Source organism: Paramisgurnus dabryanus, chromosome 4, assembly GCF_030506205.2.
Source record: "Paramisgurnus dabryanus chromosome 4, PD_genome_1.1, whole genome shotgun sequence".
Classification (NCBI taxonomy): domain Eukaryota; kingdom Metazoa; phylum Chordata; class Actinopteri; order Cypriniformes; family Cobitidae; genus Paramisgurnus; species Paramisgurnus dabryanus.
Genome location: NC_133340.1, coordinates 4,067,232 through 4,092,795, shown reverse-complemented (window position 1 = coordinate 4,092,795; position 25,564 = coordinate 4,067,232). Strand labels below are relative to the sequence as shown.

The following is a 25,564-nucleotide window of genomic DNA, read 5'->3' as shown; positions in this document are numbered from 1 at the left end:
AATAATAATAAAGTTGTTTACAATCAAGCCACTAACAAAATTTGAATGTAATGACTGCTAGGTAATGTTATAATTGCTAACATATAAGCAGACTCATGAAGAAATACTTATCCTCATTATTTGTCATGATTCATTTAATAATGACTCAGCATCATTGGAGAAAGAATCACTTCATTTGATGTTTTAAGGGCACCTATGGTCTGATTCACATTTTTACATTTCCGTTGGTGTGTAAATGTGTATTAGTACATGTTAACAATATGCAAAAGGTACATACCCTAAGGTAAACGATGAGGCGAGTTATCGTCGTAACGTAAATCTCTTTTCTTGGGACTACAACAAATACACAGATTGTAGGCAACGGTTTACTTCCTGGGATTGGTGATGTAGAGAAGGCCGCCATTATCATAATTCCTCCAGCTTTGGACTTAGCCTGTAAATTAACTCCTGTTAGCATTGCATTTTGAGCTAATCTTTCAAACACGGTAAGGAGCGTCACATTTCCGGCTGACGTCAGAGATATTCAGGCCAATCACAACGTACAGATCAAGGACAGAGCTTTTCAAATCAATGAGTTTTGTACAAACATAGTGCATTTCAGGAAGAGAGTGGAAAACTGGAGCGAGAAAAATGTAGGGTATGTGGAAAATAATGTTTTTTTAACCATAAACCATGCGAACACATTGTATTACACCAAATACATGGAATAACGTTGTTTTTAGAAATGAAATAGGTGCTCTTAAAAGTAAATAAAATGGCTTTAACAGTCGACTTACTAGAGTTTCATAACAACTCGTGTGTAAATGAGGTAAAGGGAGAAATCAGGCAGTGGACCAAACCGCTTTGCGGTAAGGCATAATTATGATGTTTCTAAACTTAAAACACATTTTTCTGCCCCGTTTCATTCGAACTGATTTACTTGTTACACAATTATGATGTCCGCATCCAACCCCATCATTGTGTTTACTAATAGTGTGCACATGTGCACGTACACGAATGGCAGATGTGAAGAACAGGTTGTTCTGTTGTGATATTTGTTGTTTGCTACTGACAGGGACGCTTTCATTAAGCTTCATTAAAGTAATGAATATGAGCGCGCAGCCTGAATATGGAAAAATGCCTCCAATTTATGAGGAAAGTGCATGAGTCAGAATGTTTCTTTCGGTTATGAGCATGTTACATGAGGGTGCCTTTGTACCCATGTGCATTTACTGAGAGTCAAGTAGCGTGCAAAATGAGTGCCATTCAGTTCATAACCCTGCCACTGTAGCTGTGGACCGTTCTACTTCCCCCATCTCTTCTCTCTCTCAGTTTTTTCTCATCTCAAGCATCTTCATCATTTCTTCCCCTTCCCATTTAATCACGGACCGGACCAGCCCATCCTTTTTGTCCATAAGCATTCCTTCTTTCATGACAAGTCGCTTGCTCATAATTATCCTGCTTAGTTTTCACACAAATCTTCCTCCATCTCCAGAGTTCTCCTCCTTGATTCATCAAGCTTCTATCATTCCTTGTCACTTGTTCGTTATTCCTCCCCCTCATTCTACATCCTTCTTACTCTACCCTCTTCCGCCCAAGTTTCATCTCTCTCCCTTCCTCTCTCTCTCTCTCTCTCTCTGCAGTATACATTAGCTAAAGCATTACAGCTGTTTTAATTAATTTGCACTGGCTGCCCATTAAGTAAAGAATTGATTTTAAGGTTGTTCCACTGGCTATTAAGGCACTGAACATCGAAATGCATTTTCTCATAGCTTACGATTCCCAAACGGTGATTTTAAAAAAAATACTGTTATGTTAATTATCAAGAGAGACCGTTTAAAGGGATACTCTGGGCAATAATTAAAATTACCCCATGATTTACTACCGTCTAGCCATCTGTGATACATATGACCATCTTGTTTCAGATGAAACAATCAAAGTTATATTAATGTTATTAGCTAGTTATTAAAGTTTATAACATTTAAAATATGGATTTTTTTCTTACAAAATCACATAGATTACCCTCAGAAGGCCTTTATTAACCCCCTTGAAGCCGTGTGGATTTTTCGGCTTCAAAGTCAGAAGTTGTTCCTGGATCCCTATTTACTACTGTTATAAAGCTTGGAAGAGGACATTTTTTAATATAACTTCCATTGTGTTCGTCTGAAAGAAGATGGTCCTATGTATCTCGGATGGCTTAAGGGTGAGTAAATCATGGGTTAATTTTCATTTTTCCCTAGAGTATCGCTTTAAGCCAGGGATGGGCAACTTCGGTCCTGGAGGGCCGGTGTACTGCAGAGTTTAGCTCCAACTTGCCTTAGCACACCTGCCTAAATGTTTCTAGTATGGCTAGTAAGACCTTACTTGGCCCTCCAGGACCAAAGTTGCCCATCCCTGCTTTAAAGGAGTAGTCTACCCTTTTGCCATATTAAACTATGTTATTACCTCAACTTAGATTAATTAATACATATCTATCTTTTTTCAATGCGTGCACTGTACAGCGCGTCGTGAATGTGTTAGCATTTAGCCTAGACCCATTCATTCCTATGGTACCAAACAGGGAAGCCACTAAACACTTCCGTGTTTTCCCTATTTAAAGACTGTGACATGAGGAGTTATACCAGTAAGTATGGTGCCACAAAATAAAACTTTTTTTGGTACCATAGGAATGAATGGGGCTAGGCTAAATGCTAACACATTCACAACGCACTGTACAGTGCACGCACTGAAAAAAGATAGGTATGTATTAATTCGTCTAGGTTGAGGTAATAATAACATAGTTTAGTTTAATGTGGCAAAAGGGTAGACTATTCCTTTAAGCAATATTATTTTATTATAAGAAATTAAGATGAACTGACATTGCAGGTTCCTTTTATTTACAATTTAAAAAGGAAAATTAAATGAAAATTAAAAAATAAGTTTGACAAATGCGTACATAATGTGTTACTGTGTAAATGCATTTATTTGAATACACTGTAAAAATATATTTTTTTAAAACTTGGTTTTGCAATTCAACCTACTTTTTTGACACAACTTATAAAAACAAGTTAAAATTATTTAACTTAATTTGTTGAGTTAAAATAAACATATATGTTGATTTGACATCATTCTTCACAGTGTTGTTTCATTATTATAATTAATTTATTATACTGTATGATTAATAATAATAATAATTCATAATAATTTAGTTTAAAATAGGTTTCTGTAAGCTAATGCAATAGCTAACAATGAACAATACTAAGAAAATATTAAAGTGTATATAAAACAATATAATAATTATGTCATGATTTACTCAATTATTTGGGGTAAACTATCCTTAATTAATTAAGTTCATACATTTCAACATTCACCAATTAAGTTGGATAAATTCAAATTAATCAATCTATTATGTACATGTTTATATTAACCCCCAGGGGTCCAAAAACACGGCGACGGAGTATATTTTAAATTAACATGAGCCTAAATAAATAAATTAATTAATTCTTTTTCATTGTCAGTTCATAACAAAAAATATATGTATGTAAAATGTATCCCTTTTAGTGGTGGTATAACCTTAATTCAGACTTGAATTAATCTGGTTGTACAATTTTACTGAATGCCAGAAGCATTTACCAAAAAATCTCTCTCTCTCTCTCTCTCTCTCTCTCTCTCATCGTACAGCTGTTATCCTCTGCTTCTCTCCTTATCTCTGCACTTTTGAGAGAGGTAATTATTGCTTTAACTTTCACTTCAAGGAGGTCCATCTAGCGTCTCTCTCTCCCTCTCTCTCTCACTACTATATATCTTTTGTTTGAATTTGAATCTCTTTTTGCTCTGACACTTCTGACTAGGGACAGCTGCACTGTCAGTAACAGTAACAGAGAGAGAGAGAGAGAGAGAGAGAGAGAGAGAGAGAGAGAGAGAGAGAGAGAAAGAGAGAGAGAGAGAGAGAGAGAGAGAGAGAGAGAGAAGGAAGTGTGTGTGTGTATGGAGAGATTTCTAATTCAAAGAGACATGCAGTGTTTCCGTGGCAACGTAGTTTCCATCGTTACGTTCTAGCTAAAGATGCCATTAGAGTGAAAAAATACTCCCCACACGCTCACAGATACAAACACAATCTGAAACACATACATGCGCATACAAAAACTAGTTGACAAATACACACCCACACCAACACACAGTATTGGAAAAATAAAAACATGTTGAATCAATGAAACAAACTGTATGAAAAAATCCTGAATTATTTGCACCACCTGTGTCACCTAATCATTTGCGTTTAGAGTGCATTATAATGAATGTTTATGTGTACTCACGAGTAGCTCTTTCGTTGGGAACAAACAATACATGATACAATACAGGCATTATTTTTACGCAGTACATGTGTGTTGCTGAGTAGACAGCAGCATAGGTATTACATATTTATGGGCTTTGTATTAGTGCTGTGCTGGCATGGCTGTTTGTTTGGCCTCAGCATTAGGAGTGCAAAAACAATGCATCTGCATACACTAACTGTTACCTTCACATCTGCAAATAATGTCATTTATCAATATTTTAAAATGCATCAGAGTGAGCAGTGCTCCTATCAAAACAACAGCTGAGATATTGTTATTTTATGTGTCATACCCACTATTTCACAGCCACCAGGATGCCCAGTTCCCACGCTTAACGTCTCCGTACAAGTGTGCGTTTGTGCGGTGAAGTCTGTACAATGTCACACTTTTAAGCCTTCGAAACACATACCCAAAGATTCGGGCGGGTGCTTACAGGGCAGGTGGTAGATTAATAAATTAAATGATGGAGATTTTTTATCCGTTCAAAATATGAATTGTACAACCCGAATTAGTTAACTTTGATAGAAAATTGCGTGGAAACCCGTTGCGCTAAATCATTTTAGATTTTACACAGGGTAAAAGTAAATAGGTTAAGTTGTAGTATAGAACCTTTAGTGGGTGTTGCAAAGAATCGAGTTGGCATTAGTAGTCTTTACTAAAAAGCATTAGTTCACATTATGATTTGAGGATATGTTTTATAAAATAACTTTATAAAAAAAAATGTTGATTTAATTTGTTATATCAATTGCTCTGTCCAACATCTCCAATCAATTAAGTTCAAAGATTTTCTATTTTTTTTTATATATATTACTTTTGGTGTTATAAATGGCATTATAACACAAAATTCCTTTTCTGACTGTAAGTCAATCATTAAAGGGACATTCCACTTTTTTAAAAAATAGGCTCATTTTTCAGCTCCCCTAGAGTGAAACATTTTTTACGATTTTGGAATCCATTCAGACGATCTCCGGGTCTGGCGGTACCACTTATAGCATAGCTTAGCATAATCCATTGAATTTGATTGGACCATTAGCATTGTGCTAAAAATAACCAAAGAGTTTCGATATTTTTCCTGTTTAAAACTTGACTCTTTTGTAGTTACATTGTGTACTAAGACCGACGAAAAATTAAAAGTTGCGATATTCTAGGCCGATATATGAACTATACTCTCATTCCGACGTAATAATCAAGGACTTTGTAATGATTGAAAATAGTCACCTTGGTTACTTTCACACTTTCAATAGCAGGGGACTATTTTCGAGCACTGCTTAATATCATTGCACAATGTAACTACAGAAGAGTCAAGTTAGGAAAAATATTGAAAGTCTTTGGTTATTTTTGAGTGCAATGCTAAAGGTCTAATCGGATTCAATGGATTATGCTAAGCTATGCTAAAAGTGGTACTGCGAGACCCAGAGATCAGCTGAGAAAATCAAATCTATTTTCAAAAAAAGTGGAGTGTCCCTTTAAATAAACTTTATTTTTCACAGAAACAAATATAGTATCAGTACTTTGGAGAGAAATACAATAAAATTACCTGAACAGGGTTCATTTAAGTAAACACTGATCACCTGAACGGTGACTTCACAAAATGATCTTTTACAACAAAACAACATCAATAATATAAGAGCTTAAACCTCTATGACATTTTATTAACAAATACTTGAGCAGTAAAAGTTCTTATCAGTTCCTATTTTGTGATAAAGCATAAATAATCAAAATATTAAGGCGCAAAGGATTATGTGTATTGTAATGATAATTTTAAGTTCAGTTTAGTTAAATGTTTTAGTTTAATGAATGTATACGCTTATAAGTTTAATGAACTAAAATTTTTAAGCACAGGTCCAAAAAAACAACATTTTAAGTGACGTTTACTTCATTTTTTAAGTAAAAACAATATATGGGTTAACAAAGCTCCACCCCTGTACCCACTGGGCACTGGGTGAAAACAGATTGTACTAAAATTTACAAATGTATGAGGTTCATACAAGGTTCATTAGCCACCTTGTAAAATGGTAACGAAATACCATGAGGTTGTTTTGGAATCTTCTTAATGAGAGTAAATGCTCAGTACAATAGACTTATTCATAATAATGTGTAACCATTAAAATTTTTTACACCTTAGCATTCTAATGATGTTTGGGTATGTATGTTGCCTACCCAGTCTTATGTAGAAGCGTATAAATAGCAAAAATTTTAAAAATTGTGCAATACATACGCCAAATTCCAATTTGGCGTGCATATGATAAGCCAGTCCTTCCCATTCACTTAAACAGCGCATCTTTTTGTCGTTTTATTTATTGGTTTCTCATTTTTTTTAAACCATATTCGCTTAGGTTCTGGGTTAGATTTCAGATTTGCTTAAAGCGTAACTAGAGCCTGACTCCACCCACTGGAAATATTTGAAAAATGCAAGAAAAGTGGGCAAATCCCAAGGAGATAGAGGGGACGAACTGAGTGTGTGGTGAGATCGTAACAAGGGCGTGGTGATCTTCAACCTGCTTACATCATGAGTCATTTTTTGGACTCACCATCCAATAGGAAAATTCAACTGCAGTAGCCACCGTTCAACCTGAAGAGGGCAGCACGCAGACGTTTTTACACCATATATTGTAGTATTGAAACACTTTATATCCAAATGTCAAAAAACTAACTAAAATCAATGAACAGCACTAATAAAGCCCCATTCTTACAGATCATTAACTAAAAAAAGTTAGTTTAGGGTTTAGATGCGCTTTAAGGAGCCTATTTAATATACAGGTTTCTCCATGTCTTTGTCTATATTTAAGCCATGGTCGCTTGGAGTTGGGGTTAGAATTGGGGTTTGGGTTAAGATGTCATTTTTATATAACAAAAAGTTGTTCTAACCCTAAACCCAAGCGAAAATGGTAAAACATAGCAAAAACATTGAGAAACGAATAAATAAAATGACAAAAAAACATGCGCTGTTTAAAGCAACACTATGTAGTTTCAATGTAAAAATGACTTACAGCTCTCCCATGTGGTTGAAAAGCGCAACAGTGCCTGGTATCAGACACTCTTCTGCAGGCAGGGGGAGGGGCGAGGCTGTGTTTCCTACCCTCCACCGCCACTTTCAGAGTGTGTTTGTAGCAGCTAGGAGGCTGCTCAGGTTGCAGCAACAGTACAATTTGTCCAGTTAAAAGTTGTTCTATCACTGAAATAATTTTAGAGACATTATTTAAAGGTAAAAAAACTACATAGTGTTGCTTTAAGTGAATGGGAAGGACTGGCGTATCATATGCACGCCAAATTGAAATTTGGCGTATGTATTGCACGATTTTCACACTTTGTGCTATTTATACGCAAGTCCGTGAGACTGGGTTGGTAATATATGTATATGTGTATGTATGTATCTGTGTGTATGTGTTCATGTACGTGTATGGGTGTTTATGTATATATGTATACACATATATAGTTGTCACTTCTAACTATGTATATACAACTTTGTCTGATTGTTTTAATATTTATCTTCCTTTCTGTTTCTTTTATTTTTTTACCGTAAAACACTTTGGATCAACTACAGTTGTGTTAAATCTGTGCTATATAAATAAACTTTGACTTGACTTAATTGACCATTAAAAGTCTATTTTATGATTTTTTTTTGATCATTTTCACCCTGCTTAAGATGCTGGAATAAGCTTCTACAACCATTCAGAAGATAAGCGGGTCTCATTATAATTCTGTTCACTAATAACACCATTTTACCATGGTAAAATCACTGTAATGCATTGCTTTTTGCATGTCTGGTATTATATTTCAACTATATGTGTGATTAGAAGATGTGTGTTAGGCTCAAGTGTATTGCTATTAGATGTGTTGTTTTGGCTGGACTAAACTCTATGTACTAAACACTGAGTGTGTAAATGGTCTCTAGAGGTGAAAGTGAAGTGTTATTCTGTCAGTGCCAGACTGCATGAGCGTGTGTGTGTGTGTGTTAGATGAGAGAACTGTCTGTCCAATTAAGCAGCTGAACAAAAGAGCATGAAGCTAAATGCTGACACACACACAAACACACACACATACACGGTATGACAGAAGCTCTTTGATCTTACGGTGCCCTAACAAACACAAACAAACATCATCAGAGACTGACAGCTCCCTTCATAACCCAAGTCACCTATCACATGCTTTTAGGTTTGTAAATCCATGCTCATTGTCACGCTGACATAATGTCACATTCACATTCTCAACTGATCTATATATTGCTAAATAGACACACACACACACACACACACACCTTGTGATCTTTGGCATGCGTGGTGTCTTCATATTTCGCCCCTTTGATCTCTCAGACACTCTCACTTGGACTCCTGTGATCTCGAAGAACAGCCTCGCACACACAGGCACAAAATGATGACACTAAAGCACTTCCAAGTGACATCAAGAAGCCACGAATGATTAAAAAAAGAGATTGAGGCAGAGAAGTTTCTGTATTATCTAAGCATGGTCCATTTGAATAATAAGGGTGAATAAAGAATTTCAGGAACCTGTCGAGTACAAAGGATGGGAAAAAGACGAGAAGAAGAAACAAAGTACCACGAGAAGAATTGTAGAAGAATAAAAAAACAAGAAGGAAAGAAACAAGAAGAATTTTGTGTGATCCTAATCAGATCCATTCCACCTGTTCTCTTTATTCTCCTTTGACTTTGTTTTTACTACAGCGAGCCATGGGAGTAAACATTTAAAAACACAATGACAAACAGCCACACAAAATTATAACCTGAAAATATACAAAACTGTGTAAGAAACACACAAAAAAGAGACTGCCAGTACATTAAGCTTCGTAGAGGCTTATTGTAAGCACAGCACAGGTTTTCTCACAGGTCTTTGATCTTCATAAAACTGATCGTCAGAACACTATAGCCTAGCAAACATGACAGTGTGTGTTTGTTTGTTTGTACTCATGCACTTTTAGAGTCTAACACCACCAGCCCGTCTGAGGATTAGACTCCAGCTCCATAGCAACCAGCCGAATACGCAATCAGCCCCGATACAACTGACTTCGTGCGGTGAGAACGAAGGGACGAATAAGAAACTTGCTCATTTTGGCTTTTGGCCACCTCTCACCAGTGACGACTGCCTCATTGCACCCAACTACGACAGCTGGGAAACAATGATGATGGTTTAACACCAAGGGCTTACTGACAGGATCTAATCACAGACAACAATAGAGCCGTTCTTACCCATGCAGAATTTCATTGGCTGAACAGTACAGAATAGATTTTCTCAGCCTATTCTGGAGAAACGAAAGAAAATTTGCGTATACATTTAAACTGCTAATGTACTGTAAGAGAAAAATGCCATTGACCAAGAGATGAGTACCACACTCTTGAAGTCTTTAGACACTAACCGCATATATACAAATGACTTCACATTGGCAGTGCCACAAAAAATGCAGGCTTTTTTCAAACACGAATTTCCCTTCTTTCAGTGGACGAATAAACCGGTCGACTAATGAGATCTGAGCTTTACGTCACATTCCCGGAAACGCAGCTGTAAGTCAAAGGGTGAGATGCTACACTCTTAAGAATAAAGGTGCTTAAAGGTCACCCATTTCATTCATTAAAAACAACATTATTTTGTGTATTTGGTATAATACAATAAGACCCTTTTATCAATTTACACCAAAGTATGTGAGTAGGGGACTCTTTTAAATGTAGGTAGCTTAAAATGGAAGTACACCATTCAATTCAAAATCTCTGTTGGCTTTAGCAGCCTTTACATGGACAACTGTAATCAGTTTAAATGTTCAATCTGAATGAAAATGCTCCATGTAAACACTTCAATCGGAATAAATAGAGCCGCAGGTTAGAAAAAAACGCAGACCCGCACTTCACTAATGTGCAGTGATTTCGCATTGGCGTAATGACGTACGATGCAAAGAATGCAAGTTTGTGTTGTTCAAGGAAACTGTCTTGTCATTCTTACATTTTCCCTAATCGCCTTCCAATCCTCTGTAAAGTGATACAACACAGCGTTGTCGGGTCAGTACATGTAAAAACGCACATTAATCCGATCACATTATTAAGTGTTCATGTAACCGCTATAATAGGGTTTGTCAATCAGAATGATTTCATTCCGATGAAGGCGAAAGGTGTCCATGTAAACGTAGCTACTGTACACACAAGACAACTAAATATTAAAATAGTATTTTTAATAATTAAAAAAACCCTCCTTCCCAGTTTAAACCCATTTCCATAGTTTAACCCAAAGTCAAAATGTTAAATGCTCCATTATTATTTAAGGATTACTCAATTTTCTTAATAAAAAATCCAGATAATTTACTCACAACCATGTCATCCAAAATGTTGATGTCTTTCTTTGTTCAGTCGAGAAGAAATTATGTTTTTTTTTTAGGAAAATATTGCAGGATTTTCCTCATTTTAATGGACTTTAATAGAGTCCAACATTTAATACTTAACTCAACACTTAACAGTTTTTTTCAATGGAGTTTCAAAGGACTCTAAATGATCCCAAACGAGGCATAAGGGTCTTATCTAGTGAAACGTTTGTCGTATTTTTGTAAAAATATGCACTTTTAAACCCCAACTTCTCGTCTAGGTCCGGTCCTGTGATGCGCCAGCGCGACCTCACGCAATACATCATGACGTCAAGAGGTCACAGAGGACGAACGCGAAACTACGCTCCAGTGTTTACAAGTGTGGAAAAAGATGACCGTTTTGACGTTGTTGTATGTCGAATGATATTAATTAATGTCTTTGTGTCAGTTTATTGTTTAAAATGGTCCGCAAATGTGCGCTTCATATATGTAACACGTGACCTTTCTACGTCACTATGCAATTACGTGAGGTTGCGCTGGAGCATCACAGGACCGGACCTAGACGTAAGTCGTGGTTTAAAAGTGCATATTTTTTATTTTTCTTGTCAAAAATGACAATCGATTCGCTAGATAAGACCCTTATGCCTCGTTTGGGATTGCTTAGTGTCTTTTGAAACTCCGTTGAAAAAAACTGTTAAGTGTTAAGTGTTGGGGACCATTAAAATCCATTAAAATGAGAAAAATCCTTCAATGTTTTCCTCAAAAAACAAAATTTCTTCTCGACTAAAGAAAGAAAGACATCAACATTTTGGATTACATGGTGGTGAGTAAATTATCTGGATTTTTTTAAAGAAAATTGACTAATCATTTAAGTCGCTTTAGGTAAAGGTGTCTCCTAATTAAATAAATGTAAATGAAATCATAAAAAAAACATTTTTTATAATGTTAAAAATATGCACGATAGTAACAAATCAATTATTTTATTATAATACTGTTGATAGATCTTAGTAGTTGTCAGTAGAACTCGTATTGAACCCTGACTACTTAAAGGTGTTATGGCCACCTTGAGATATTTTACTTGATATTGACTTTAATTATCTTTCATACTGTACAGTTTCCTCCACTTCATCCATTTCTATCCTCCCACCTGAGGTAAGCAGTTATAAGTTTGTGTCTGATGGTCTTTTAGCCTGACCCCAACCTTTGGCGCTTTATGTGCCCCTTTACCAATCTCTCTCTCTCTCTCTCTCTCTCTCTCTCTCTCTCTCTCTCTCTCTCTCTCTCTCTCTCTCGTTTTCCTTCTACATATAGAACTGTATGTAGCAGTGGTTGCCATGCCAACCAATGCAGCCCACAGAGTGTGTTTGGGGTGGAGTAGAGAAAGACACACAGAGAGAGAGAGAGTGAAAGAGCGAGAGAGTGTAAAAGTAATTATTAAGAAAAAGACAGGGTTGAAAACATTCTTCAATCCCCTGTATTTAACCACCACCTCCTGTGGCATGTCACACATTTCTCTCTCTCTTTTACATGCACATTTTCACTCCCCCATCTGTGCTTGGGAAACGCAGTACATTTTCCTTCTCTTTTTTGATAATTTTTCATTTTTTGTTTTACTTTGATCATCCATTCATTCAAAATTTCATCAAAAATCACAAAATCTTCTTTAACAATCTGTTTTTCTTTTTGATTTTAAATGCCTTCATTTGGATTTAAGCGTGCTGTAGCTGCATGTTGAGTGCCTTCCTCTTCCTCTGTTTCCCACCCACATGTTTCATTTTAAAACAGCCCCCTCTTCCTTTCCTCTCTCTCTAGTCCTTTTCTTCCTCCCTCTACAGCTGTCATACTCACCAAACCCTCTCTCCATCCATTCTTGCCTTTCAGTAGCATTCATTCGTTCGGCATGCGGTTTAATTGGTGTGCTATCTTGCGTTCGCAATCAGAAATGATCTAAAAGAACTGCTTGAACTCTTGAACCTGCATTTAAAGGTGAAGCATGTAATTTCTGTGCCACTAGCTTCACCAAATCGAATTGCAAAAATAATGACTGCTTTCAAACAGGTTCTCAAACAGATGGTCCCGCCCCAAACTCACTCTATTGGATGAACCAATGAGTGCGTTTACATCATAGACTGTAAAAAAAAGATGGACGATGCGACGTCGCTTCCTTCTATTGTAATGAATTGAAGCCAAAAATGTCCGACCATGGGCGCAGCCATGTTACGTAAAAACATGCCCCGTTTCTATAGCATCAAATTACTAGCTAAAATTAAACTTATCACGAAAATGAAAAATTGAACATATCAGCATGATAATAACTACCTTAAAGGAGCAAAACCATCTTCAGAAGTGTAAATCATTTTTTATTTAGAGCCGAGTCTCCTTCGTTTGCATGGAGAGGGCGGGGTTTTTGACTTGTACTGCAGCCAGCCACCAGAGGGCGATCAAAGAGCCAGCGGCTTCACTTTTCAAGATGTATGAGGCACACCTGGTTTACATGCGCAGAATAAGCAGATAATTATTCAAATCTGCCGATTATATAAACCTGTTTTCATGCGTTTTCACTGCATTTACATGGGATTTGGAGGTTTCACAAACGGCACTGTCTATAATCAGTTTAAAAGTCGGCGGGAAATCTGTCTTAAACTATACTATGGGAAACAGCGATAAGGCTGAAAACGTGGAAATGTACAAAAAACGACCTGTGCCAAAGGTTTTTTCTTAAAGTGACACTTTGCAGTTTTTCAACTTTCATAATATATTTTCAAGACCCTTGTGATGGTACATCGACTTAAAATAGGTTGAATGACATGTCCACCATAGCCTGACGGGGTCTGTATGGCTTTTACTCTTACTTTTAAACTTGGGGTTTCGAGTAGTAACCCGAGCACAAAACAAAAAACTACAAAAATCTGCTTTACGGCATACGCACTTGCTCCACTTCCTCAAATTCGGACGTGAGAGCGCAACTATTTATTTTCCTGATGTTTTTGTCATGGCCAAGGCAGCAACTAAGAAAAAGAAACCCAAGGTTTTGTCGGAGGAAACCAGAAAGAGAAAACGGGAGAGTGACAGAATAAAAAGCAGGATGAGGATCAATTATATTGGTCCAGCGTTCCCTCGCTGGCGTGAACTAAAGAAGGAGGAGGGGTTTCTGACCGATGCTGACTTGGCCCTCATGCTTTTGTACTAGTTAGTAATGTTATATTGCTTATATCCTATCCTGTCTGGTGTCTGAACACTAGTTTTTTTACATGAATTTTACTGGAGGCTACTTGGAGAGTTTAGAGAGAGACTTATATCACATGACATTGTGGCGCCGTGGTGGCGTCATGGACCTAGGACACGGGCGAGCCGGGTTTGAGTCGCCTTTAAGGCAATTTTTTTTTTATATAAACTTTAACCAAGCGACAACCGTTAACTGGCTTGTAAACATGAGCTACCTGATCTTTTGGCGTTTGTAAAAAATAAAACCCAGGAAATTATATTATATGACACATGAAATGCTGAAATGCACACTTTGTGACCTTTCCGACAGTGCTGCGGCGCTTGTGGCCTCTAGGGGCGCTAGACGTGAAAAAATACATGTCTAGCACCCCCTAGTGGGGTCATTGAAATTTGGCTCCCCTTGTGATGTCAAAAGGGGATCTTATTATAATAATACCGCCCCTTAATCTGCACTATCCAACCAAGGCTCACACCTACCATGTGGCAATTTTAACGTTTTATAATAAATTATCTATATGGTATTTTGAGCTAAAAATTCACATATGTAGTCTGGGGACACCAATATTTATTTAATATCTTAAAAAGTATTGCGAAATGTCCCCTTTAAGCCATTTATGGGCTTGCCCCGATAACTGTTTTAAGTCTTTACATGACCTCACACGTTATCAGTTTATTAAGCATAATCGGCATAAGACTTTTGCTGTGCCAAGAAGGTAGGGCTTAAACTAGCAGATCAGTGTTTTATTAAGCACCCCAAAGGAAGTGTTACACTTTTTAGGGGAATTAACAGCACATAAATAAAATTCGCATTTTACAGGGTGGCTAATTTATCTTATTTGTCTTATTTTGTCTCGATTTTTTGCAGATATGAATATATAATGTGAATGACAGAATATTCATTTTGGGTTGAACTATTTCTTTAAAAGGGGAGAGGAAAAAATAAAAGTAATGCATCACCTTCGAAGGGTCTCGAAAGACTAAAACTGCATTAATGTTTGATACATAAACGACACTTGCAAATGATAGAAAAATGATGTTTGGACTTTTATTTTCTGAGCCTAACATCAATGTTATATTATATACTGAGCTTGTCTGCATTAGCATCAGCATGTCATGATTATTCATTATCCACTCTGTGAGAAGACGCCATTTCATAATTATTCATTTTAACCACTTGACTTTTACCTACTGTGTGACAGGCACTTGATAAACACTGAGCTGATAGCTTACTAAACATGGTTCAGATGTAAGATACGAAAATATGGCTTTCCCCATGATGCTGACAGAACAGCAGGCTCTAAATCGATGGCCGACACCTTTGTAAGGTTTGTGTTTATCTAGAGATTTATAGCGAGGTGGACTGAGGCTCATTTGTAACAATTGTCGGCACAATGGTCCCAGCATCACAAATGATCTCCATTCGTACTGCAGGCGTGTTAACAGATCAGACCACATATAATGTATTTGCAAATCAATGTTGCGGAATAAAAGCCTGAAATGTTACATATATGAAAGCGCATTCACATGGATTTGTGACACATTGAAAATGCGATATTGTATTATATACAGTAGTGACATGAAAATCCTAAAGAAGCACTGAGCTCTCTCTCAATGTGTGTTTGTGTATGTGTAAGTACATGTGTGAGACTGTGTTGCATGAGCAGACTAGGCAAGTGCATCACATGAGCGGTTTGACAATACATTCGGTGTCAAAACACCCCCCAGCTACATACATCGTGTATAAATGCTTCTGTGTGCCATGCGAGAGAGGCAGAATTTCGGTGCATTTTTCCATCAAACGTGAAGTTAGCAGTATGACTGTGCTCATTACAAATTGACTTCCCATTAACATTTAGTAAAGCTGAATGCTGAATGGATAAACCAGCACAACACTATAAAGCTGGCTGGTTCAAAGGCTATGATATCATTTCTCCTCATGTATAACCTAAATCTACGGCTATCAATCCACTGCTCGTGGGAACTACGAAGAACATAAAAAACGAAGATAACATTGCGCATACGCGTGTGTGTTTAGTTGGAGATGGCATCAAGTGTGGTTAAATGTCTTCGCTAATTCAATTAGCCCCTTATAGCGCTCTGCAGTAGCATACGAGAGGACGCGGCATGTTTTAACAACCCTACAACAGCACTAAAAAGAGGCCTTCTCTTTATAACAGCCTGCAGATATGGCAAAAATAGATCTTGAACAAAGAAAACGTTGACAGATGAATAGAATATGTACTAAACTCGGCTGGATCTACGTACATTTAACGTTAACTAGGGATATTACACTATTGGAAAAGCACGTTATTGCATTCATGTCCTGCTTTGGTTCGGCTTACAGCATCAGGTCACACGTCAGCATGAGCTTGATGTCACAGAGCTGATGTGAACCAGCCACTAGCTTGCCCCCTTGCCTTTTTTTAGATCTTAATCTTCATAGCTAACCACCCATGAAATCACTATAACCTGATGATTTTTATGACGGACTCGGAAACACACATCAAGGGCACTTAAAGTGCACGAAAAGCCTGCAGGTATTAATTTGTAACCTAAACCTCTTGTCACCTATTAAAGACTCTACGGTGTGCAGTTACACTAATTGTTGCGGGATGCCCACTTCTACAAATGGTAACAATAAAAGAGAATGTCCCATGTTTTAAATCTGGCAGATTTTGGACAGATAGAAGCCCAAGTCTTCAGAAATCCTTTTGTAATCCTTTCTAGTTTTATGAGCTTTGAGAATTCCTCTGAGCTCCTCTTAAGTCTCTTTCGATTGGTTGATATTACATTTCAACAAAATTCAGGTCGAGGGAACAGGTAACCAAAATGTAGCGAATCTTTTATATAGCAGAATTGATTGAAACAACTCCCTTTGATCGTTTTCTCTCAAATTTGTTCTGAAACAATAACATGTTAACGTTACATTAAGCAATTACTATTGGCTTGTTGTTGGTTACATAACATGGTTAAATGGTACACACAAAAAATAAAAAAGTTAAAAATTTTCCCGTCCACATCAATGACTTAAAAAGTATTAAAACTGAATGAAGACAGCATGCTAATATTTAAAAAGCAACTATGGTCCAATTTACGATTTTACATTTTCTTTGGTATGTAAGTGTGTACATGTTAACGATATGCATAAGGTACAAACCCTAAGATAAATGAAAATGTAAGTTATCGCTTCCAAAAAAGTAAAAAAAAAATTCTTGGACTACAACAAACACACGCAACAGTTTACTTCCTGGGCCTGTTGACGTGGACATGACGGTCATGATCCAGGGTTCCCACACCTTAGTTAACTTCAAATTCAAGGACCTTTCAAGGAGTTTCCAGGTCCAATACCCTCAAATTCAAGGACTAAATGTGGGGACACATTTCAAGTGAGAGCAAGGTTACATTGTGTTACCTTTTAAGATACATTGTTACAGTTCCCTTTCGAGGGAACTCGCGCTATGTCACTGCGATGACACTTTGGCGGCGCATCCAGGGGTAAGTGCGTCTGAATGTGTATATCAAATTCAACCAATGGTGAGGCTTAACGACAAAGACAGGGTGACGCAGGAGGCAGGAAGTATATGCCTATCTGAAATATTGCCAAAGACGCCGTTACAGGGACGCAGAAAGTATGGCAAGGGAAACGCAGCGTCTTGTTCCTTCCTTAGGAACCAACAGTTACATACGTAACCCGAGACGTTTTCATGTGACAAACACAACTATGCAAAAAAGCATTTTGGTATAAATCAACATTCACATACAGAAGATATAAACATTCAAATCGAACAGTTTAGCACGTGTGCTTAAAAAGTCTAGAATTCTTATTATCCTACACTACACAGGAAATAATACAGATTTTTTTCCAGAAAAGTTATTGCATAAAATAGATTCAAGCGCTTTCAATGACCTGTATCTATGTATGTATATTTTCAAAAACTTCCCAGGGCCTTGAATTTTTTCCCGCAGATTCACAAACTTTCAAGGATTTCAAGGACCCGTGGGAACCCTGATTATCATAATTCCTCCCGCTTCGGACTCACAGCCTGTACAGTAAGTTAACTCCTGTGAGCATTGCAATGTGAGCGAATCTTTCAAACATGATAAGGAGCGTCACATTTCCGGCTGACGTCAGAGGTATTCAGACCAATCACAACGTACAGATTAGCTGGCCAATCAGGGACACAACGCTTTTCAAATCGCTGAGTTTTGTACAAAATTAAAACGTTTGAGGAAGGCAAGATATCTGGAGCTACAAAAATGTGCTTAGAAACAATTGGTTGCTTTTGAGACAATTGGTGTTTTTCTACACAAATGCGTTACCATCCCAACAAATCTCCAAAAGAGCAGTTAGACCAAAACACACTTTATAAGAAATGAAGGAAGTCATTAGCTCAAGTGCAAGTGACTGCAGTTAGTTGGGTGTACTGTAAAGTATTCTAATATTCATTCATGAATTGACAGCCCGAAGCTAGTGAAAAGATCACTTAGTTTCTGTTCATATCAAGCCTTACTGGCAAATGAGAAAAATGTAAAGACACATCAACAAATTCCTAACCTAAAACATTACAAAAGCATTACCCAGATTTATGTTAAATGCATTTGTGGAATTTGTGATCAGTGGTGTTCTCATATGTAATGGTAAGTTGTTCATGAAATATATAACTGAACCAAATAAAGGCCAATCAGGAAGGGGTCATGGAGTTACCACCAAAATTAGACCCAGAGAATACTGAATGTACCGTGCGTTAAATATGTTTAAACCACAATGAGTTATTGCAACAGAAATAATTATGCATGCAGCTGTGAAAAGCCTGAGAATGTTATGTAAAAGTCTAGGTAGTATTTAGCTGCTTTCACATATTCAGTCTTTACTAAATGATCAGTAAATTACCGTTAAGAGATTGCGTGTGAACAGGACCGCTTTAAAATACTGGTAAATCAGTCTAGGAAAAAGCTCTAGTAAAACAAGTTGTAACATTAGTCTCTTTCACACATACAGGCTTTACTGGTAATTTACTGGTAAATTGCAGTTAACCGGTCATGTGTGAACAGAACCTTTTTGGTAAATCAGTGCTGACAATTTACCAGTAAGAGAGGTTGTAAGTAATTTACAGGTAAACACTATGTGCCACCATTGTGTCCCCGAGCAAGACACTTAACCCCTAGTTGCGTGTGACCTCTGACATATATAGCAATTGTAAGTTGCTTTGGATAAAAGCATCAGATACATGTAAATGTAAAGATTACCGGCATTTTGAACAGACAACGTCCGACCACGCTGACAGTTCGGGCCAATCATAATATTTTGATACGATGACGTTTATCCCCGGAAATTTTCACACACACGCTGCATAAAAGTCAAGCACATTTCTTCACCAAAGTTGTTTAAGGACGGTTTCACATTTGGTGCGATTGCCTGGTCCGAACCAGAGTTTGATTGCTCCCCCCTCCCCATGCCCCCCATGGACTGTGTTCACATATTATCTTTGCATCCGAACCGCGGTACGCTTGCATCGTCAAGCTGCAGCCGGCGCGTTCTCATGTTGCTTGGCAACCGCTGTAAACGAGAAGACGACAAGTGTGATTGACTAACTGCAAGCAGAGAGATGACTTCTGAATGCCTCCGCAAAAATTGACGTCGGCAGACAGACCGTTGTCATCGAAACGACTTTAGTATGTTTGCGGCAGACAGACGAAAGTGCGTTTCTGTATTATTTCTTTGAAAACAAAACCAAAGGTTTAAAAAAATAAGAACAAAACTCAAGCAAGCATTCTATGCATTTTGTTGTCAAGGTAAGTGCACGCACACAAACACACACGTCTGTTTTGGTGGTACATTCCATATAATACGTAATTAACAGCGGTTCACTTCCGCGATTTGGTACGATTGCGCTCACATTAGCAGCGAACCGATCTGGAGTTCACATGAAACGAACCCCAGACCACCCTTTTTAAGCGGACTCGAGTACGTTTCGCGGGTGCGCACCCGAGTTCGGAAGACAGCGTTCACTTCATCCAAATGTACCGAACTCTGATGTCAATCGAACCCGGGTGCGCACCAAAAGTGCTAATGTGAAAACGCCCTAAAACAGCTTACCATCTATTTGCCCAATTGCCGATGTCCTTACCCCCTCTGTAAGCCTAATGTGCAAACAGTACTGTTGTTTAAGACGCAGGTTCCGTTTGACGTTACCTAATGTAATATCTTGGTCACGAGCAAGTTTGGGACTGTCTGCGTTCGCCACAGATGTGAAAACAACAAAATACGGACCGTGGATATGAAGTCATAACCCGCCATTGTTTACGAATACAAGACTTAGATCGGCGCATGGCACAGGTAACTTCCGCTTTCTCACCGAATTTACCGGTGTTTTGGTACTGATGTGTAAATGATATCTTACTGGTAAAAAAACGGAACGTGTAAATGTGTGAACAGCACATTTTTTTTGTATTTACTGGTAAATTCCTTCTGGTAAATGCATGGTAATTTACAGAAATTACTGTGTGAAAGAGGCTATTCCCAGTAAATTGTGTTGGGGAGTAATTAGCGATGCTACTAACTTAACTACACTTTCCTGTAGCTTAACGGTAGTTCAGTTAATTTTTAAACAGAGTAGCTTTACCCGTAGTAAAATACTTTGTCAAGTAAGTAGCTGTGTAAGCTGACCAGGCAGGATTGAGCTATCCTCAAAACATACACGGACATACAGCTGTTTGCATTAGGGCGATACTATCGAGTTTTATAAGTTGCGGAAAAGCGCCACCTGGTGGATAATAGCTGTACTAGGGATTGCCTGAAAAACTAGTCATTGGCATGGAAGCGTTTTCTCTTAACTCTTTCGCCGCCAGCATTTTTCGTGATTTTCATAAAAGTTTAATGCCTTCCAGAAAATGCTCCTTTTTAAATATATAAACATACAATATATGAAATAAAAGAACAGACCCTCTGCTTTCAAACTAAAAAAATTGTTTCATCCTATCTTCATGTGTTCTGTTTTTATCACCTCTCAAATATGTGTAGGTTTCATCAAATACACAAAATTTTGAGCAAAAAGCTGAGATAATTCCATTTTTGTGAAGGATTTTTGATAAAGATCGCTCTGCATCTGATCTCTAAAACATACACGGACATACAGCTGTTTGCCCTAGGGCAATACTTCCGGGTGGATAATAGCGGTATTGCAGATTGACGAGAAAACTCGTCAATGGCAGGGAAAGAGTTAATGGCAGGGGGGAAGTTAAATCATTTGGTAAAAACAAATGTGTAACATTTTTTAAATCATTTATCTATTTAAAACTATTCTGTCGAATGTAGAAGGACCAGGTTGTGAGGAACCTTTGCCCGTGATGCCTTAAGCAGGATTTGTGGCTAGAAGGGATACAGCAAAGCTAAAATCTAATGAAATTAAGCAGTGCAGCAGCATCTTCTTGTCTTACTAGATCACATACAAAAATTGTTCATAACTGCCATTATTACTTTCACGCATCTTTGCAGAGATCGTCTGATGATAATGTAAAGAACGTGCCAGAGTAAAGTCGACACGCCCATCATATTATTATGTCTGTGATGGAGCAAGGCATGATGGCAGAATCTGAAGATTTATTCCCCATGGCGTAACTTATCCAAGTTCATGTCTCTTAAAGAAACAAACAGTAACACTTACACGTTCGTATGTAATGTGCAAATGTGTAATGTGATTTGTTTGCGTCAAAAACCTCAAGCACATACAAGTGGGTAATAACTAGGGCTGGGTATCGATTCAGATGTTCCAGATCGATTCGATTTCGATTCACAAGCTATCAAATCGATTCGATTCCGATTCTCAATTAAATTTTCGATTCCGGTTCTCAGGTAGGTTTTTATACTCGATTCTTGATTCAACTCAATGAATATAGATTTAATACACATACTATATTAATAAAAAAGAACAGTGAACAGCAGTTTACAAGTGGGTAATTAATAAAACGAAATTAAAAGCCACAACACGTCTTGCTTGCGAAATCTAAAATGCTTCCATTCCTCCGTTCAATGTTTGTGGAAATAAATATGAAAAAAATCGATTCTGCTCTTTGAGAATCAATTTTTAATCGACCACGTTTTAAAAAACGATTAATCGAAAAATCTATTTTTTTGCCTAGCCCTAGTAATAACCATTTTAAACGTAATTATCCTTGTTTATTGCTTTTATATTAAATGTACATTTTTATTTTTCTTGCTGTACTATACTTGCCATACTAAGATTGTGTTTGCCTTATCAAATATCTGCCAATCAAAAAAAAGTCCAGATAAAAAGATCAAACCACAAAGGCAATGATATAATTAAATATATTAGTTTGTTGATAATATTTTGTATTAAAAGTGTTTCTAGGTCATTTAAAACGTTTTTTGCTCTCTATTTTTTCCTTTTTTATGCCTATTCATTGGCAATTTTGCAGACAGTATATTTATCTCAGTTTGAGATAAATATTTGTGTATTACTAGACCAATTGTATAACATTTAACCCCAAATCCTTTTCTTAAAACAGTCTTCATTATCAATTATTCAGTACTTGTAATATAATGTTACTGTAAATATCCTAGTAGTAACGTGTAGCGTAGCTAACTACTTTTACTGATAAGTAGCTTGTAGCTTATCTAACTACAGTTTCAGGGTAGCTTCCCCAACACTGTAAATTGCACTGATGCTTTGGATGAATCATAACATTCTGACACAAATGACGCGTTTACCGTCTCCACGCTGTTTCCAGAAATATCTTCTCGCATGCAAAAGTGATCCGTCCACATCTCTTCATCAAAGTCTTTCAAAACACGTTTCACTGTATTTGTCGAATTGTCTGCGTCCTTCACACACCCGCTGTGTAGCCATATGTGTAAACATTACTGCTGTTTTAGCTGCAGGTAGCGTCTGCGTTTTCCCAGTTCAGTTTGAAGTCATCTAATACAATGTCGTTGGGTCAAGAGCAACTGAACGAATTGCAACAAAAATATTGACCGCGTATGTCAGATACAGAGTCATACCCTATCATGTTGTCAGCCACAACACCGCCATTTAGTGGAAACTTTTGCCACTTCTAACATCACAAAGTTTACTTGTATTTTGGTGCTGATGTGTGAATGGTGTCTTACGTAAAGGCACATCACATTTGTGTATATATTGGTAAAGTAATTTTATGGTAATTTACCATGATTATTGTGTGAAAGCGGCTTTTGTTTGCACAGTGTATTTAACACTGCAAGTGTACAGTCACCTTCTGTTTTTCTTTTCAACAAGATGACAAAATGAATGTACTTGACTCTTGTTTTTTACTGTGTGACATTTACAATTTTCTTCTCTTGCGGCACTCCAGTCTCCATAGTCTTTTATTGGCCAGGAAAAATTATCTTTCGAAAAACAAAAAGATCTGCACAGCCTTTATTTTCTTTTGCCTTTCCTTCCAGTTTTCCCTCTTCTGCCTCTAACCTACCCGTCCTAATGAAACACATTGGAGGTAGCTAATGACGGCACGGACAGTGACAGAAATCAGCTCTATGAGTTCAGCTCACATCTGTTACTAGCAGTTCAGACCTCCACTAACTTAACAGCAGGCACAGGCCTGCTACAGCTGCTACACAACTCTGACCTTGGAGGGAAATTAAGAGAAAAAGACAAAAGAGAGAGAGAGAGAGAGAGAGAGAGAGAAACCTGTATGTGTTTTTGCATGTGTGTTTACATGCATGTGTGTGTGTTTGTGTAGTGCAACAAACTGAAACAGAAGGACTGTTAAAGCAAGACAGTGAGAGATAGAGACAGTGGCACTGTTCCAATCCCTAGTGAGATGCCTTATTGTCTGCTGTCTACTGTACATACCGTAGGCAGAAACCTTTTAAGGGCAGGATGCGATGAGTTTTGGGGCGAAATCTTGAGAATTCTACAGAATAGGTTTAAATAGATAAATGATGGAAAAAATCTTTATAAAATTAACCACATTATTTAACTCTTTTCCCGCCATTGACGAGTTATCTTGTCAATTAAGAGAAAACGCTTCCCTGCCAATGATGAGTTTTTCAGGCAATCCGTAATAGAGCTCTTCTGCAACTTATAAAACCCGAAAGTATCGCCCTAAGGCAAGCATCTGTATGTCCGTGAATGTTTTGATGATCACTCTGAATTAATAAACTCAATTATCTCAGCTTTTGGCTCAAAATTTTGTGTTTTTGAAGAAACCTACCTATATTTAAGAGGTTATAAAAAGAGAACTAATAGACCTTTTGCGTGTTTGCAAACAGCCAACCGGTGGCAGAAAGTGACAGCTCTGCAAGAGCAATGTGAAGTGTTTTAGCGTTAAACTGTGATTTTTATGGATCCAGTGTTCTGTCGAAGTCTGTTTCTCTTTAGTGTAATGTTTCTTATAGCGTTTTCACCACGTTACGTTTATTTTTTAGATAAATTAAACGTTTAAATGGCTTGGCTACTGATATGTGTGCATGTATGTAATGTATATGTATTGCTCTTTATTGGTAAATCAATTATTTTCACAGTATGAATCATAAGAACAATACAAGGGTTTCTCGCACCACATTTCAGTTCAGGCAGCCCGCCTAAGCTTGGAAACCCTACCGCCTTAACTAGGTCGTCCAAAAAAAAATTCGCTGCACAAAGTCCCGTCAAGTGCATCTCGGAGAATAGCGCGTACGCGCTTCACACCGCGAGTGTGCACACGCGCCACACGGCCATAGCCAGTTGATAAAACGCGTGTCCATGAGAACTGTAAGTGGACTTATGTTTTGGGGTTATTAAAGCTTGTTATTGCATTCGTCTATAGTTCTTGCAAAATTTAAAGTAAGTTAGCTGAGGATTTTGATGTTTGAGCAACATGCTAGCTAGGTTTCACGCACCTGTTGATTAGATATAATTGTTGGTATCTGTTAAAAACTTTTAATTCATTAATAATCTAGTATGTGCTCATTTTCTGTCATAGTTTCTTCAAAATTAAGTTTAATTTGAGTGTTTTAAATAAAAATATTTTAACTTTCATCATGACGCAGACGCCCCGCCCCTTTGATTACCACGCCCACTCGCCCAACCCTACCACCCTAACTAACACATTTTTTGCGGGAAACCCTGATATTTATTAAGTATGTAAACATCCTAATTTTAGAACAAACAGGAAGAAGACATAGGCTAAGATATAAGGTAAAAAGAAGTAATAGAAAACAGAAAAATTAAATTGGTGATAATATTGATATTATGAACTCATTCAAATCTTTAATTTTTCTAAATAAATTATAAACGTAACGTGATGAAAACGCTATAAGAAACACATAAAGGGAACAGCCTTCGACAGAACACTGAACATATTCTCTAATTATTTTCTATTCTAATTATTAAAAGATTTCCAGATGATTTCATCACTCCAGTCTGTTCGTTTAAGGGCTTATTGCAACCATAAACACCTACGTTTATCTTCAAATGGTGTCTTTGACGACTATATACTATAAAAATGAAGCTAATCTTTTTTTGGCATTCCTATTCTGACACTAAACAGCACAACAAGCCATTTTTATGTGAGTTATATTGTTTGTTTCACTCGTGTTTAATTCATTTCCCCTGTTTTTCTGACACCACATTGCGCAGCTTGCAGTGACGTAACTGTGACGTCTACTCGCAAAAGGTCTATGAAGGTAGGATGAAACGTTTCTTTTTTTGTTTGTTTTTTTTTAAAGCAGAGGGTCTGTTCTTTCATTTGATATATTGTATGTTTATATATT

The 25,564-nt window shown here is 37.3% G+C and overlaps 1 protein-coding gene across 5 annotated transcripts in view; it reads right to left on the bottom strand.

Moving 5' to 3' along the window:
- Positions 1 to 25,564, bottom strand: part of LOC135746613 (glutamate receptor ionotropic, NMDA 2B-like) — a 123,638-nt gene that overhangs the window by 78,440 nt on the left and 19,634 nt on the right. The gene's annotated exons all lie outside the window — the stretch shown is intronic.